Source organism: Theobroma cacao, chromosome 1 (genome assembly GCF_000208745.1).
Source record: "Theobroma cacao cultivar B97-61/B2 chromosome 1, Criollo_cocoa_genome_V2, whole genome shotgun sequence".
Classification (NCBI taxonomy): Eukaryota; Viridiplantae; Streptophyta; class Magnoliopsida; order Malvales; family Malvaceae; genus Theobroma; species Theobroma cacao.
Window position 1 is genome coordinate 26,029,364 of NC_030850.1, and position 18,539 is coordinate 26,047,902.

The window sequence follows — 18,539 nt, forward strand, 5'->3', positions numbered from 1 at the left end:
ATGTGGGCCCACGTGTCACTGTAAAAGAAATTTTATGCTTTGGTTATTTGCTTTATAGTATATATGAATATAATTAACTTTTACGCTATAAGAATTATGTACCGATAGTTTTATGAAAATTATTTTACAAGAAAATAGTTTATTTTATTGAATATTTTTATTATATTCAAATGGTCAAATTTTCACTTCAAATGAACGTTTTAGATACTTAATTTGTTTTTTAAATCATTAAATATATATTTTCTACTTACTTACTACATTTTTAGCAAGTTTCGAGATTTTCGACAAAAATGACGAAAATGCCATTGTGAGCCAAAAAACAATATGTTATGTTCTGATTTGGAAATGATTTGTAATCCTTCGAATTTCGATATTTGATAACTATTGCTCACCGGGGAAGTGCGAAAGCTGATACGAGAGCCTTGCGAGGTTTCGATCGACATTCGAGGTGAAGAATGTTTGTCGAGGCCTCGCGGCGATTGTCACGAGCCCGATGGGGAGTTTCGGGTCGTGACAAATGTGGTGTTGATTATTTCTGATACAGCAATAATGCCGAAAAGCAACATTAAATTGATAACTGCATATAAAATGGCATGCCCTCCCACTCTACTGGTATTGCAAACCAAATAGGACTTTGGCTCTGACCATAAACTCGGCTATGAAAAGCACTTCTACTTTTACTTTGATCATCCACAAGCTTTCTTCTTTTTTTTTTTTAAACAAATCTAGAAATGCAATACATATTGTTAGTAAATACAATCGTAAGCCAACAAAGATTTCAAAGTCTACAACATGCTTTAAATGAACTCATTTAATATGTTTTTTGTGGTAAACAGCATCTGGGAATGGTGAAGGCATTCAATCTGTTAGTCAGGATAAGCAAAATTTATTTCACAAGAAATCAAATATTTCAAACCTTTTTTTTTTTGGACTACCATTTCCATTTCCCCCAAGCCTCATGCTTTTAGTACTCACAAGTATGTAAACAAGGAAGATTAACTTAGTAAAAATAAGAATAATTGAACCACAATATCTCATTACAGTTATATCTAGTTCTTTTTAATTGAAGCCAAGTTCACAAGACCAACATGAACCAAGGTCAGAGCATTAAATTCTAGTAAATTTTTGTTCATCGTGTTGCTTCTTCATCATTGTCAGAGTCCCCTACATCATCGGAAGATTCTTTTTTCTTATTTTTTTTCCCTCAAGACTCAATTTCATCTTTTTCTCTTTTTCCTTTTGCTTTTTCTTTTGGCGTTTCACGCACTTTTTTGTTGTCTGTTCCTTAACAGCTTTCATTTTTTCTTCTTTCCTCATGTTAAACTTAGTTATTTCTTTCTTTTTCTAGCAGTCAGCATCCATTTTATCAAGCTTGTGTTGCTCTTTCCTTCTCATTTGTCAATATTGGTGGAAATCATCGGACCTAGAACCAGTAAAACTTCCAAAAATGTTGTTGAACTTCCCTCCCTGATCAGTGCTCCCTTCTTTTGGGGAGCATCGATCGATGCTTCCATCGCTTTGGAGTATCGGTCGATGCTCCTCTTTCTTAGGGAAATGGGGAGTACTAATTGGTGTTCCCTTTTTTTAATTTTTTTATAAAAAATATAATAATTTTTTAAATTAATAAAGAAAAAAAAGGTATTTTAATCTTTTCATAATCTCTGTTAACGGTGTTTACACCTTTTATGCAGAATGTCCATTTGAAAACTAATGAACTTGCTTGAAATTTTGATTAAAACTTAAGGGTGTAGGAGTATTTTACCTTTTTTTTCTATTTTTTCTATATATATATATATATATATCATATTGTAATGCTTGTTGGCTTAATTTTGCTATTTGATCTTTTTCTGTATAGTGAAGTTGAGTTTATATTTGTTGTTGAAGGTCAATAATTAGTATCAGAGCAAGTTAGTGCTTTAAATGATGGAAGGTGATTTGGGTTCCATGATAAAATTAACAAACTCAAATTACTCAATTTGGAAACCAATGATGGATGATTATTTACATTGTAACAATTATTTGATATGGTATTGGGTAATTTCGCCAAGCCAAAGGATATGCTTGATGATGATTGGAAAATTTGAAGTAGAAAGACGTTGGCAACATAGACAATGGGTTGATATTAGTGTTATGTAGCAAGGGAAATAAATGCCCATAGTATTTGAATAAAGTTAGCTACATTGTAGGAGAGGAAGATTGCCCAAAAGAAAGTTTTTGTGATTAAAAAGCTTGTTAATTTGAAATACATGGAGGGATAATTAGTAGCTGACATTTAAGAGATTTTTCAAGTTTTGGTGAATCTTAGATGATGAATTGCAAGCATTGTTTATTTTAAGTTCTTTGACAGATAGTTGGGAGTGAATCAACAATGGTTGTGATTGTTAATAATTAGACTTCAACTGGTGAGTTGACTTTAGGGATTACAAAGTATAATATGTTTAATGAAGAAGAAAGCGAAAAGATATGGACTCTGGAACTAGTTAAGCATTGATCACAAAGAATAGGGGCAAATACTTTAGAAGTCGTAGTAAGTCCAAGAACAAATCAGAGTCCAAGAATATAGTGAAGTGCTACCATTGTGGCAAAGATGGTCACATAAAGCAGATTTGTAAAATCTTGTAGCAAGAGAGAAAAGATGAAAAAGGCAAAAAGAGTTCAGATGATAATAACATTGCGCCATAGTTTTTAAATCGAGATACATATTGTGTATCGAAATTCTATTTTTAAGTACTGAGTACTGACTATCGTATTGTATCATAAGATGCAGTACACAATTTTAAAATTAATTATAAATAATATGTATACATATAAAATAAAGAAAAAAAATAAAAATGGTATATTTATTAATAAGATAAAATATTATATTGCATAAATTGAAAATATAATTACAAACTTTCGACATATTCCTCAATAATATATACTTTTCAATAAGACATACATTTTTCATGTTAATTTACTAACAAAAAGTCAATCAAAATTTGACATTTTCAAATCTTGCATTGTATTTGTACCAATATACAAAAACATGGTGTATGAGGATTTTTGCTTTTAACAAGTACAACTTTATACTTGAAATTGTACCATCAATTTACTCTTTATTTCTTTAGTTCTAAAAAATATCAAAAGTTTCAAACATTAATAATCAAAAGGCTCCATGACACTTTTGACTCATCAATACTATTGATTATCATCATTCATCACCAAACGCTAGATCATTATCATCATCTTCAAGCTCCAAGTCATTATCATCATGACTGCCTTCATCTTCTTTTAGCACAACCATATCTTCTTCCTCTTTATCTTGCAAGTTTTCTTCCTCTTCACCAATTGATTGAATATCTTCATTTTGCAAAATAATTTTGCTTTTTCTCTTGGCATCAAATTGCAAGTTCCTTGAACCTACATTTAAAATTGAATAAAGATATAAAACTATCCACTTTTAATCTAAAATGTAATAAAAAAATTAAAGTTGTATATATATATATTAATGGATTTTGGAATACATACCATGCTTTCTTTTTTGCTAGTCTTAATCCTTCATCCTCAAAACATTCCATCCATGAATTTTCTTGGGGCAAACAAGGATCCTCCATTTCATTTATCCATTCATTATTCGATTCCATGTCAGAAAAACAAATTGGATTATACGTTTCACATTTTTTTATTCTCTTGGATTGTCTTAGTTCAAGTTGAATATTATACTTGACAAAGATAAGAACATTTAGTCTTTGTTGCTCCAAACGATTCCTTTTCTTGGAATGTACATAATCAAAAGTGCTCCAATTTCTTTCACAACCCATGGCACTTGTAACACCCTTAATTTTGACATAGCCTATACGTGATAGAGGCTAAGTTATTGAAGAGTAAATTTGAACCCCAATGTATATGCTTGTGGAGTATGTATATGAATTATTATATGCAGAGAGAATAATCTTGAAATTTGTTGTATATTGGGAGACTTCTTTGATGATATGTGGATGTGTTAAGTGTAGGAAGCATGCTTTATGATACTTAAGCAAAAATTTTATGAACATATTTGAGGAATCCAAAGGTTGATGCTTAGATTGGAGTTTTAATCTTATGTTTGAGTATTTAAGTAAAAGATTTGAGTCATATATGAATTGTTTGAGGTTGTGGAAGAGATTTAGAATGGGTTTAGACTTTAAAAACAATAATTTTTACAAATATGGACCTAAGAAGTCGATCTTAATGCATAAAGGGTCGATCTTGTGAAGTAAAAAGCAGGGGAAGTCACGCATTTTGGTCTAAGATAAACTATAGGCCCTCCATAGTTGATCTTATGAAGGAAAAATGGGAGAAATGCAAACCTTTTGGTCTAAGATCAACTATAGACCCTTCATAGTCAATCTTGTGAAGGAAAATTGAGTAAAAAATAGACATTCTGGTCTAAGATCGACTATAGACCCTCATAGTCAATCCTATGAAGGGAAAATGGGTGAATCATAAAACTTTCTAGTTTAGGATTGATTACAGACTCTCTATAGTTGATCCTAAGTTGCTCAGTTAGCCTAAAACGAGCTTAAAATCACTAAAACCCCAAAAATCCTTCATTTTTCACCTATTCCTTTGTTTTTCCACCAATTTCTCTCAAACTTCACACCCTCCAAAACCTTCAAACTCCATCAACAATTCTTGGATTCAAAATGCCAAAGGTAAGGATTTTCACTTCCAAAAAAAAGAAAGAGAGAAAAAGACTTGGTTTTGATGATTTGGTTTTCTTTCTCTGACCTCTTAAAACCCTAAGCCCCAGATGGATTTTTGGAGCGATTTTGAGCTAATTCGAGCTTGGGGAAATGTTATTGAGGTAATATTAAATGATTTTATTGATTATTTTTCAATTTAATTAGTTAGATTATAAGAAATCCAATTTCTCCAGCTTAGGTAAATCTCTCCCAATTTGGCTAGAATTTGGAGTTAAGATTTATGCAATCCAACTTCTAAGGTATGAGTTTAGCTTGTTATTGAAGGATTTGAGCTTATATGTCACGACTCGAAACTCCCCATCGGGCTTGTGACAACCGTCGCGAAGCCTCGACAGACATTCTTCACCCCGAATGCCAATTGAAACCTCGCAAGGCTCTCGTATCAGCTTTGGCACTTCCTCGGTGAGCAATAGTTATCAAATATCGTAATTCGAAGGATTAAGAGTCATTTCCAAATCAGAACATAACATAATGTTCTCTGGCACACAGGGGCATTTTCGTCATTTTTCATCGAAAATCTCAAAACTTGCTAAAAATGTAGTAGGTAAGCAGAAAATATATATTTAGTGATTTAAAAACAAATTAAGTATCTAAAACGTTCATTTGAAGTGAAAATTTGACCATTTGAATATAATAAAAAATTTAATAAAATAAACTATTTTCTTGTAAAATAATTTTTTATAAAGCTATCGGTAAATAATTCTTATAGTGTAAAATTTAATTATATTCATATCTACTATAAAGCAAATAACCAAAGCATAAAATTACTTTTACAGTGACACGTGGGCCCACATCTAACCAAAACGTATCAAAAGTTGAAAACCTACAGCTTTTGCCGATTCAAGTCCAAATGAAGGTCCTTGTCAAAGTCAACTAACTATGGAATTCTCTGAGCCTGAAATGTGAGGAAATGAGGGTGGTGAGATTATGAAATCCTAATGAGTAAACAGACACCATCTAAACTATCTAAAGACGAGTAAATGGAGACAAATTAAAATAAGTCATCATATTGTAATTTCATTACCTTTTAACTCATTTCAACCAAATAAACAAATAGGCTTATGATTTCCTGGAAAGCTTGGCTCATGCCAAAAATCATTCTCATACTCAATTATTAGGGATACCTTGATCGAGGGTTATCCCAACCGAGTCCGGCAATGCTGTTAAATGTCTTTACATCTGAAATTTTAGCCATGCCTTGGCGTTGACTGAGTCTCACTCTCACGCGGTAATCCACGTGAAGTGTACTCAAATCTTTACCTCAGGAGATACTTCATCCAACATCTCCCTCCGGAGATAAATATATAATTGGGTTACCCTGCCCCTCTCATAGGCAGTCCACGAAAACCCCCACCACTGCAGTGACTATGGATTATTTTATCTACCACCTGATTTTTAAAATATTTTTCTGCATGACATGGCAATTTATCGCAACCTAGCCTATCAAGGCTGAATACACAATATAAATAATTCTAACACCAAAAATCAGTTTAGCCATTCATGCTCATATATTGTCATAAGCCATTCAATTTAAAATCATAAATTTACAACACAAGCAGATAGTCTCCAAGTACAATCTCTATAGTTTTACTAGTGTAATTTACTCACCACCTATCCACAATGTACAATACATAATTCACCACATCAATGCTTGACCATTATAAAATCAATTCAGGCTCGGTGTATATGCATGATATGATATGCAACTTATCCGACTACCGCTTAAATACGGTGCTGACCTAATTCGGCCTATTACCCGATTAAATGACAATTGTGTCCGATTTGGCTCCAAATTGCTCCATTTCATTTCTAATATTTCAATTCACTAAATACAATTCCAATAATCTAAAATTCAGCCTAACAACCCTCACAATTCTTCTTGAAAATTTTGGCCATTGTGGTGCACTATCACTAAAAATTTTCCCATTCCATTTTCTCACCATAAATCATCATTTCATCAATTTTTCAACCAATTCACTTGATCACAAAATCAATTCATTACTTCTACACTTCACATAGGGTTCGACCATTGAAGGTTAATGGGAAAAATGGATTCTTTTCTTGTTGTTTTGTTTCTAAACATGCTTAACTAACTAAAAACACTAACATAACTTAGAATCAAATGAATCTAACATCATTCTCTCTCCATACCCATTTCAATCAGCCATGAATTCATCATGAAAACATGTAATTTAACGATGGAAAATGAGGCAAAATGCGTGGAAAAGGTAGATCACAAGTCAAAATCAAGAAATTTTACCTTTTGTCACTTGTTTCCTTGAATTTTCACTAATTTTCCCTTGAATTTCTCCACCTAGGGTTTTTGTTTTTCTTTTCTCCCTTTGTTCTTCTTTGCTCTTGGTTTGGCCAGCCATATGAAAGAAATGGGCTGATTTTTATGCCTTTTTATAAAGAAACAATAAAATAATAAAAGCTTGACACATGACATTTCCTTATTGGTTCAAATTTAAAATATTTGACTTTTAATTCTTTAATTCTCCACCACACATTTCTCATGTTTATCCATTTCCATGATGAATAAAATTCCTTGGTCTTGACAAGTGTCGGGGGTAAAAATTTATCGATTTGCCCTTGGGGTGGTAAAATTACTATTTCGTCCATATACTCCAAATTATACCGAAATTACAATTTTTTACTTTTAAACCTCAAATGATACTCCAATAAGTCAAATGGGACTAAAAAAATCTTTTCTAAAATTTTCATTTTGTCCCTAAGTGGCAAATGACCATTTTACCCCTAGATAGTGAAAATTTCGATTTGACTCTAAATTGATCATCGAACTCCGAATTACCATTTTGAGTCATCCCTGAACTATGAAACTCTCAATTTCACCTTAAAATCCCTATTTTAATTAGTTCGAGGTATAAATCGACTTACTTGTACTTCTAAGCACAATACCGACTTTTAAATATTCTTTCGGGGTTGTTCAAATATACAATCACTCTATCAGTCTCATGTGTAACATGATAGCTAGGCTTGACATTTTATGTTGGATTGCTAAGCATTTAGTCATTTTTAGAAAAGTTAGCATTTTTTGAAAGCTAGGATTTAATTAGTTTTGTGATGTTTTGATGTTTTAAGGAAGATTGAGCAATTTGGGCACATTTGTGAGTTGAAATATGGTTGGAGGCTAAGGACTAAAGCTTGGTTGTGGGGCATCTTCAATTTGTCATTGTGAGTGGGGTTTCTCTTTGAAAATGCATGTTATGCATTATGCATGATGATATGTGTTGCCATGGTACATTGAGTTGTTATGTTCATGCATAGATGAGTATGCCTAAGCTAGAGAACTAAATATATATGCTTGTGTGTGTGAATGCCTATATGAGTATGCCTAGGCCAGAGAATAATGAATATATATAGGTATATATAAGTGCCTAGATGAATGTGCTTAGGCTAAAGATATGTATGTGTGAATTGCATGTGTTGTGTTATGTGCCTTAACACAAGCCACATGGTGTCCTATGCTATGTGAGCTTGGACTATGAAGTCTAGTGACTATGGTGAATGTCTAGGGGGAGATTACCCTAAACAATTGACCCCTTAATGGATTATGAACATTTATACAATAGAGATTAAGGGCACTTAAAATCATATCGAGCTTAGAAGTGACTGAAGCTCATCAAATATGATATGTGGTTTTATGTGGATTTATGGAATTGTGGAAGGCATGATGGCTTTGTTTGAGAATTATGAGGCGAAACTGCCTAAATATGTGAGGCAACTAAGCCATGAATCTTTGATGTAAGTTATTTACATCTATGAGGCTAGGGATCCTGATTAGAGATGTGAATTATGACTCATGAATTATAAGGGCAATGATGGCCCATGAATTTGATGATGTTTCATCTGATGTGTGAATTTTGGACATTCATTTAATTTGAGGTTGAGTGGAGTTTATCCCTTGTGACTATGTATGTGCCTACAAAGATGGTAGTCAGTAAGGACAATGGTGTTAGTCTCGCTGGTGATTCTCACCTGTTGTGCTTTGATGCCATCCATTGAGATTACTTCGGGTGATGCCATCTGTTAAGAGACTATTTCAGATGATGATTATGTGTATGATGTCACTCATTTGAGAATACTCTAAGTGCTGCCGTCCGTTGAGAGATTACTCGGGACGATGATTTTATTCTTTGATTGTTGCTTCGGTATGTGCATAATTTGATTATCCCTTCGTTGCTTTGGCTCACGTGTGATTTATTTCTCCATTAGCAGCTTTGTCCTGAGTGTGATTTGACTACGTCCAAGGAGGACCACTCAAAGATTGTGATATGATTTATGAATGATGTGACATAGCCTCGAATAAGCTTAGATGAAAATGATTTGAGCAGTTATAATATCTCGGCAACTAATGTGTGCCTATGTATATTTATATGGATACGGCTTTGAGGATAAGCTTAATAACATATGTATCAATATGAAGACTCCATAGGGATGATTGTGTGCCCCTAAAATCAAAGATGTATGATTGAAATTTGATTGATATTTGATGGAATGCTTTGAGGTAAGCAAATTATAAATATTGAATATTGTGATTATGCTCGGCTACTAGAGTGAGCCTATGGAGCCTAATTTGATGACGGCTTTAAAGTTAAGCCTTAATTTGATATGCTTCGATATGGTGACATAGAGTTTAAAAAATTATAAATGTGATATGCCGTTGAGTTGTGATCTGACAAGGTATAATACGATGAGATGTGTACGTAGGATATTAGGATGATCCTTACACTTTCATATTTTGGTGATGTTTGATTATAATTGACAGACGGCTAGATATATCTATATTTATTTGCGTGTGTGTGTGTGAGTTATTATGTTATGTTAGCATTCCCCCTTATTGAGTATTAGATGATTCGCCCTTTTATTGTACCATGTGCAAATAAGTGAAGTTGCAGGATTATGTGGCTAGTGTCGTTGTTTGGATGGACACATAACGGGCATCCAATATGTTTCCGTTCTAATGTGTCATTTCACTGAGTCTATCTAGGCCCTCCACCTTTGGATTTGGGTTAGTTTGCAAAGCATGCCAGGCACGATGTGCCATTTGTACTTGTAAGATTCAAAGCTGCTTGATGGCCAATGTATGGCCTTGTGAGTAGAGCTGTCAATATGGGTTGGCCCGGCCCATTCCAACCCAAGCCCTTATGGGCTAAGAAAATATGGGCCAGGTCGGGCTAGCCCATTTTGTATATGGGCCATGAAAACCTCAACCCAGTCCATCCCTTGCTAGCCCATGGGCTGGGTTGGGTCAACCTATTTTTTATTTTTTTCAAAAAAATTATTTTTATAATTTTATAATAAAATTATTTTATGATTTAATTTATAAATTAAAATTATTAATTTGATAAGTATAGGTTAAACACATTAAAATATATAAAATAAACAATATTATTGGTAATTAAATTATTAATCTTATATAATTAAATATATAAAATTATTAAATTAATTAAAATTATTTTTTTTGACCCACAAGGCTGGCCAACCTTAACTCACCCCAACCCACTGATTAGGTGGGCTGGCCCATTTAGGCCCGGCTCAAATATGGACCTAAATTTTTAGGTCCACCCACCCCATATTTGATAAAAATGGGCCGACCCAATGGGCCAAGTCCATTTTGACAGGTATACTTGTGAGAAATGTATAAAAATTGTATTCAATTATGTGCCAAGGGGTAATGCTTATGTAATGGAATTTAAATGTTATATGAAATTGTGGAATTGGATTCCTTTAGCTAATAATATATGATTTTGGCATTAATATTCTATGCTTGCTCGGGGTCTCGAGGGCTTTGCTTGCCAGACTTGTGCGCCGATCATGGACCCTCGAGTTTGGGTAGTGACAAAGATAGTATTAGAGCATCTAGGTTAAAGAGTCCTAGCTAGATTTATATTTGTCAGCGAAATGTTGGGATTAGTGTAGAGTCTTGTTCATGGTTTCTGACTGTAACACGAATTATGAATAGGAGGCTACAATGACACCCAAATTCTTAGAAAAGCAACCTACCTTCAAACTTTGAGTTAAGAATTTGATTGGTGTTGCTTTGTTCTGGGTGAGGACGCCACCTTGAGGGATTAGTCACCATTAAGAGGAAATTAGAGCAAGATGTTCCCAACGAGAAGTTAAAGTATGGATGTATTCTTACAACTGGAGTTTGTAGTAGATGAGGTAAAACTATTACGTCCATTAGAACCAGATGGTTGGGTACGTTGTGGCTTTGACCTTTGGTAGTGAATTGGATTTATGGAGTTATGTTATTAAGGCTGTTTTGTGTTGATGTTACACCTAAAATAATTTTGGCTTGTTGGACTGCCAAAATGACACAAGTAAACATGCCTAATGTATGAAAGGCAATAATTTAGTTGGTACGCCAGTTGATAATGCACGATTTTCTAGATGTTGGACTTGATCATTAATGGTAATATGGTAAGTTACCTAAATGGAACCTCTTATTTGACCTTGCAACCACGAAGGCCGGCATTGTAGTAAAAAGGTGAAATATCTACCTTATTGGCATGATTAACTACATTAGATAATGCATAAAGACAATGTAAGAAAGAGGTTACAGTGTAGGCAATAAGAGAGCCTATCACCGAATACCTTTTCAAATTACTAGGGATAGTGAATAGATGAAGATTGATATGTGATTGTGAAGCTTAGTACTAAGAGATGTACAATCTGATGTTTTGTGGATGATAGATATTTGGAGACCATTGCTTAACAAGGCTAGTATTGAATATTATGATGATGGTGGTGCAAGATCGCCTAGTAAAAAAATATGCCTAAGAGATGATTTTGGCATACTATATAAATGTGGAATAGATACACCCGAGTTGATGTTTTGGAGTATGTATTTGCAAGGAAAAGCAAGTTTCATAAATTACGGGGTACATGATCATGAACTATTGGAAGCTTACTAAGTATGCAAGCACATTTTTGGAATTGTATAATTTATGAACTTGTGTGCATTGTATGGGAGAAAATATCCCATAGATGGATTTGTGTTGATTGGTATAATATGTACATAAGTTTTATAAAGTCTGAATGGAAGACCAGGACATTTTGGTAGATTTGATGATACAAACGATTGGGATAAATAAGTTAGATTGCTATTAAGCATGACTTGGGTTTTTGAATGATTTAATCCGTAAAGGATTTTGATGAGAGTATGAGCCAACAAAAAGGTGACTTCGATTGTTTTTCGCACTCAAAATGAGTGAATAAATTTAACACCTAAGTGATGTTGCCATTGATCACAATTGGCATACTTAAGACTGACTTTGAATTTGAAGGAGTATGTCTCGAATTTGAAGTATGTTTAGGAATCCCTTGGTTTAATGATTGTGGTTTAATGGGTTTATCTTGGGATAGAGTATTGGTAGTTATGGCTATAAGCGTAACTTTATGCTCAAAGTTTGGACCTCATTGTAGCAAGTAAAGTGCTGGCTTTGTGGGAAGAATGATTGCGTGTATGATGCGAGTCTAGTACAGCAGAGACTCCTACCCTAAGATTTTGATATTCTGCTAATGGCTTCGGCACTGAACGATGACTTTGATATTTCGTCAGTGGCTTCGGCATTGGATGATGATTGTGGTAAGTTGTCAGTGGTTTTATCATTGGATGTGTTTGTCATGACGAAGTAAATATTTGATACTATCTAGGGAGGATTGTTTGTTTGCATGTCTTTGATGGGCAACGCTGTTTGAATAAGTTTCCTAAGATTTGTTTAATTAATGATTCTGATTAAAATATCATAGATGAGCCTAATAAAGAGGCCAAATTTGAATGACCATGAATGGCTTATGAGCTATTAGGTAGTACATGAGTATATTCTTGTAAAGAAAGCTACGATTTATAACAAAGGGTAGAACCCTAGAATTGTGATGTTGTCGCTGTTAGGTTACGTTTGAGGTAATGTGATATAACATAGCATTTAATGACGAGAGCATGATCACTATTTTAGGTATTAGACCACAAGTTATGGATTTGTATCCATTCTCTGAACATCTTTGATGAGGTAGTTTGAGAATGTTGATTTGTAGCAATGATCTCTTGCCCAACATGTAGATCTAACGATATTCAGGTCTTAATATGCTTGTGGAGGCAGAAAACACAAATGTGAAGGGTGCCTGATAAAGATAAGGCAAATATTGAATTGTGATCCATTGTGTATGGTGCTAAGATTTGTGCGTTGAAAGGGACAATCAGCCAAATTGGTAGTCGTGATTATGGCCAATGTTCTGTGTTGATGAGTTTGGAAAGAAAATGTGAAATACGCAAGAATGGTGTTTCATATACTTAAAGGGCACCCATTTATATGACAAGTCCCTTGTTTGAATTCTGATAAAGCAATATTGGCTTTTGAAAAATATGTGATGTTTAAAAGGGGTACAAGTAAACCTTAGTAAATGGAAATAATGGAGAAATGGCCATGGCTAGGCTAGTAAGCCAAACATATGAATTATTTGAAAGGTTGGTCAACTATTCTGATTTTTTATTTAAAATTGCACTTAGATGTATCCTTTATCTATGTGCTGATGCAAAAGGGGACATCATTATTGATTGGTCTTGGGAAAGGCTACAAGAGGCGCTTTAAGTGTCAGATCGAGATTTAAAGTACGACATAACATCCATAAGTGGATAACCGGTACAAGCTCACGATGTGAACGCTCGAAAACATGTTAAGAGCTGATGTGCTAATTTGTTAAATCTCTTAGAGATTATTATGTAGATATGATAAAATTTGACTAGATTGATGATTTTAAGTCTAGAAGTTTAATGGAGCATTAATATGTTTTGAGATGCAAAATTTTGAAGATGGTGATTAATGCTTTGCAATCGCAAGGCGAGACGTGTTTGATACATGAACATGCTCAGTGAAAGTAAAAAAGGTGATGACTTGGCCCTTGAATCAATTTTTATTTGATGGGGAGACGCTTAGGCATAATGAGTTCATTTCAAATTACGGCTACATTTGTTATGTATACTTGTAGACCATTTGATATGGTTCGATGTATATCAATGAACATGAATTGGAGTTTAAGTTTCCTGTTGGTAATGCTCATTCATAAAATGATGCAGTAAGCTCGGGTTAAGCTTGGCTTTGTATGATTCTTGAACTATTTGGCATTGGAAATGCTTGTAGATAAGTAAAAAGTCATTACTCAGATTGAACAAAATTCGAGGACAAATATTTATGAAGAGGGGAGAATGCAACACCCTTGATTTTGACATGGCCTATACGCAATAGAGGCTAAGTTATTGAAGAATAAATTTGAACCTCGATGTGTATGCTTATGGAGTATGTATATGAACTATTATGTGTAGAGAGAATGATCTTGAAATTTGTTGTATATTGGGAGACTTCTTTGATGATATGTGGACGTGTTAAGTGTCGGAAGCATGCTTATGATATTTAGGCAAAAATTTTATGAACATATTTGAGGAATCCAAAGGTTGATGCTTAGAATGGAGTTTTGATCTTATGTTTGAGTGTTTGAGTAAAAGATTTGAGTCATATATGAATGGTTTAAGGTTGTGGATGAGATTTAGAATGGGTTTAGACTTTAAAAAGAACGGTTTTTACGAATATAGACCTAAGAAGTAGATCTTAAAGCATAGAGGGTCGATCTTGTGAATAAAAAATAGGGAAAGTCCTGCATTTTGGTCCAAGATCGACTGTAGGCTCTTTACAGTCAATCATAGGAAAGAAAAATGGGAGAAATGTAAATGTTCTGGTCTAGGATCAACTATAGACCTTCCATAGTCGATCCTGTGAAAGGAAAATGGGTGAATCATAAAATTTCTAGTCCAAGATCGACTATAGATTTTCCATAGTCGATCCTAGGCTACCTAGTCAGCCTAAAATAGGTTTAAAAGTGTTAAAACCCCGAAAATTTCTTCATTTCTCTCCTATTCCTTTGTTCTTCCACCCTTTTCTCTCAAACTTCACGCCTTCCAAAACCTTCAAACTCCATCAACAAATCTTGGATTTTAAATGCCAATGATAAGGATTTTTACTGCCCCCCCCCCCCAAAGAAAAAAAGAAAGAGAAAAAGACTTAGTTTTGATGATTTTGTTTTCTCTCTCTAACCTTTTAAAATCCTAAGCCCCAAACAGATTTTTGGAGTGGTTTGAAGCTAATTCGAGCTTGGGAAAATGTTATTGAGGTAAGATTAAATATTTGTATTGATTATTTTTCAATTTAATCTGTTAGATTCTAAGAAATGCAATTTCTCCAGCATAGGTAAATCTCCCCTGATTTGGCTAGAATTTAGAGCTAAGATTCTTGCAATCCAACTTCTAAGGTATGGGTTTAGCTTGTTATTGAAGGATTTGAGCTTATATGTTGGATTGCTAAAAATTTAGTTATTTTTAGAAAAGCTGATATTTTCAAGAGACAAGATTTAATTAGTTTTGTGATGATTTGATGTGCTTAAGGGAAGATTGAGCATTTAGGCACATTTGTGAGATGAAATACGGTTGGAGGCTAAGGATCGAAGGTTGGCTATGATGCACCTCCAATTTGTCACTGTGATTGGGGTTTATCTTTGAAAATGCATTTGATGCATTATGCATGATGATATGCGCTGCCATGGTACGTCGAATTATTATGTACATGCCTAGATTAGTATGCCTAGCCTAGAGAACTGAATATATGTGTGTGTGTGTGTGTGTGTGAATATGAATGCCTAGGCTAGAGAATGATGAATATATATAGGTATATATAATTACCTAGATGAATGTGCCTAGGTTAAAGATATGTATGTGTGAATTGCATATGTTGTGTTATGTGCCTTAATGCAAGCCACACGGTGGCCTATGTTGTGTGAGCTTGGACAAAGAAGTCTAGTGACTATGGCGAATGTCTAGGATGAGATTACCCTAGGCAATTGACCTTTTGATGGAGTATGAACATTTGATGCCTTAGAGATTAAGGGCACTTAGAATCGTACTGAGCTTAGAAGTGATTGAAGCTTGTCAAATATGATATGTGGTTTTATGTGGACTTATGGAATTATGGAAGGCATGATGGCCTTGTTTGAGAATTATGAGGCAAAATTGCCTAAGTATGTGAGGTTACCGAGCCATGAATCTTTAACATAAGTTATTTACATATATGAGGCTAGGGAGCCTGATTAGAGATGTAAATTATGACTCATGAATTATAAGGGCAATGATGGCCCATGAATTTGATGAATGTTCTGTTTGATGCATGAATTTTGGACGTTGATTTGATTTGAGGTTGAGGGAAGTCCAACCCCTTTGACTATGTATGTGCTTGTAGGGATGGTGGTAAGTAGGGATGGTAGTGTTAGTCTCGCCTGTGATTCTTGTCTATAGTGCTTTGATGTGACCCGTTAAGATTACCCTAGATCATGTCATCCAGTGGGAGACTACTCCAAATAATGATTATGTGTATGATCCAACCCATCTATTGGGAGATTACTTGAAAGGATGATTTGATTCTCTGCCCATTGCTTCAGCACGCGCGTGATTTGATTCTTTGCCAGTAACTTTTCCTTGAGTGTGATTTGACTTCGTCAATTGGCCACCATGCGTGATGGGTTTGGCTATGGATGGCATGCTCAAAATGCGCAGCGGAAAGAAAATTAAAAACTTTATAACTAAACAACAAAACATGCCTCCACCCATGGATCACCTTGGTGATATTTAACACATAAAAGCACAAAATAAATTATTGTTTAGAAAGTTACCTTGCCATGTAATTTCGTAATCATGATGGCACTTTCTGAAGCAATCTCGCAAACACCACAAGGAGCAAAAACCCTAGCCAATCAAATGCTTGGCCTCCAATGGTAGTACACACGATTGCACTTGAACCTTCAACAAAGGAAGGAGTTTTTAACTATACTTTGTGCTAGCAAAGAGGACAACAATTGTCCTTTTCTTCTTTTTCACAATCTTAGCCAAACCTTTCTCGAAAATTGCTTCATAAGCAATTTTCTCTTTCACACAAAGGGAGTGGTGACAAAGAAAGAAAACGTTTCTCTTTTTCTGACAAAAACTACATTTTCTTCAATTGTGAAAAACTCTCATAAGGAAAAATAGTTAAAATGTAGCTTATATAGTTAGGTTAAAATAACTTCAATTTTGCAATTAAGCTCTCAATATTATAACACATTATAATATTGGGCCTATTACTTAATTAAACTCTTTTAATTAAGTCCTTGGAAATTAAAATCAAAATTAATTTTCTTTATATTTTGCAATCAAGGCCTTATAGTTATAACTATTTATAATTATGCCAAAAACTTAATTAAACTCTTTTAATTAAGTTTATAGAAGTTAATTACCTAGCATGTGATTTAAGTCTAACTTAAATTGTCACTCTCCCAATTTAATTCAAATGCAATCATTGTGTGTGACCCATTGGGTTCCCAACATGTTGGCAATGGAGTTGATTAATGACTTAATTGATTAATATAAATTTCAATCAATTAGTTCTAGCAATGCATCATGGCAACCCAATTGTTGGGAGAGTCAAAGGGTTCTTTAACAACTTTTCAGTGTACAGTCTATCAGTGTAATTCATTCCCTTATCATATATCTCGAAGATGATAAGAGCTTGGTACAATGTCTACTCTTATTGACCTCCATATTTGTTCCTGCAATTATAGCATTAGCTTTATAGAGAGTTATGAAACCTTTTTCATAATCTCCATGTTGCCTTGGCCAAGGACTTCAATAAGCTAATGTTAACCAAGAATTGATACGATATGTCCTCTAAAACACTTGAGGTGATGATTCCTATCTTGACCACTCATATGCCTTCACATGCTTCATACTATACCCAAAAGCATCCTGTTTTGGCATCCTTGATTAGCCACCCATAGGGATGAAATCAAAGCATAGCACTCCACACATAAGACAACCTGGTGTCTCAAGTTTAGGGAGTATTTACACAGCTGACACATGAGAAGTGTTGCATAGACACTAGAGTGTATTACCAAATGCACTTCTCATGGCGGGTCATGTTCAGTGAACTTGCTCTCCTAGGCAAGCACTTATATTCTAGTTCCAAGTATCGTTATACTTCAATCTATGAGATCGATTGCTTACTTCCAAAGTAAGGAACATAGAATATACCACTCTCTAAGTATCATTGATATCCAGTCTCAATGATACATTGAGCAGGAACATTTTGAGATTATGCTTTAATGCATAAGAATCTCGTAACTGCAACCCATTATAGTTTCCTTGCAAGGCATATTAATCTCATGGACTTCATCCAATTAGACTTATAACTCATTATAATTAATGTCTTATTGATGAAGGAACACCTCTAATCATTCAACATGAATGATACTGTTGCATGATCGGAATCAAGCCTCAACCAATCGCAATTGGCTACAGGGCTCATCCTAATATCTCTCATTAGCACAAAGCCAATTGCTACCTCATCGTATGTGGGTTCAATCCATCTAGCAATCGTGTCTGGATGTAGACTCGCTTGTGCCCTTCAATGTGGTTAATTACTTTTATCTATCTTCATAATGTCCATGCATCACATCATGACATATTACTATATCTAGATCCTATGAGACCCAGGTTCTGCTTGTATGGCTCCATTGTTACATTAACAATGTTCAAAACCTTTTATTAGTTCCATGGACTAACGATCTAAGTATCTTCCTATTAGAGCCCTTTTAATAAGATGTATATGACTTTAATTATATACATGTACATAGTCCTCTTTCTTTCTTTGGAACCATTCCAACTAAACTATGTTGTATGCATCATATGCATTTGTCACTTTTCATTGTACCATC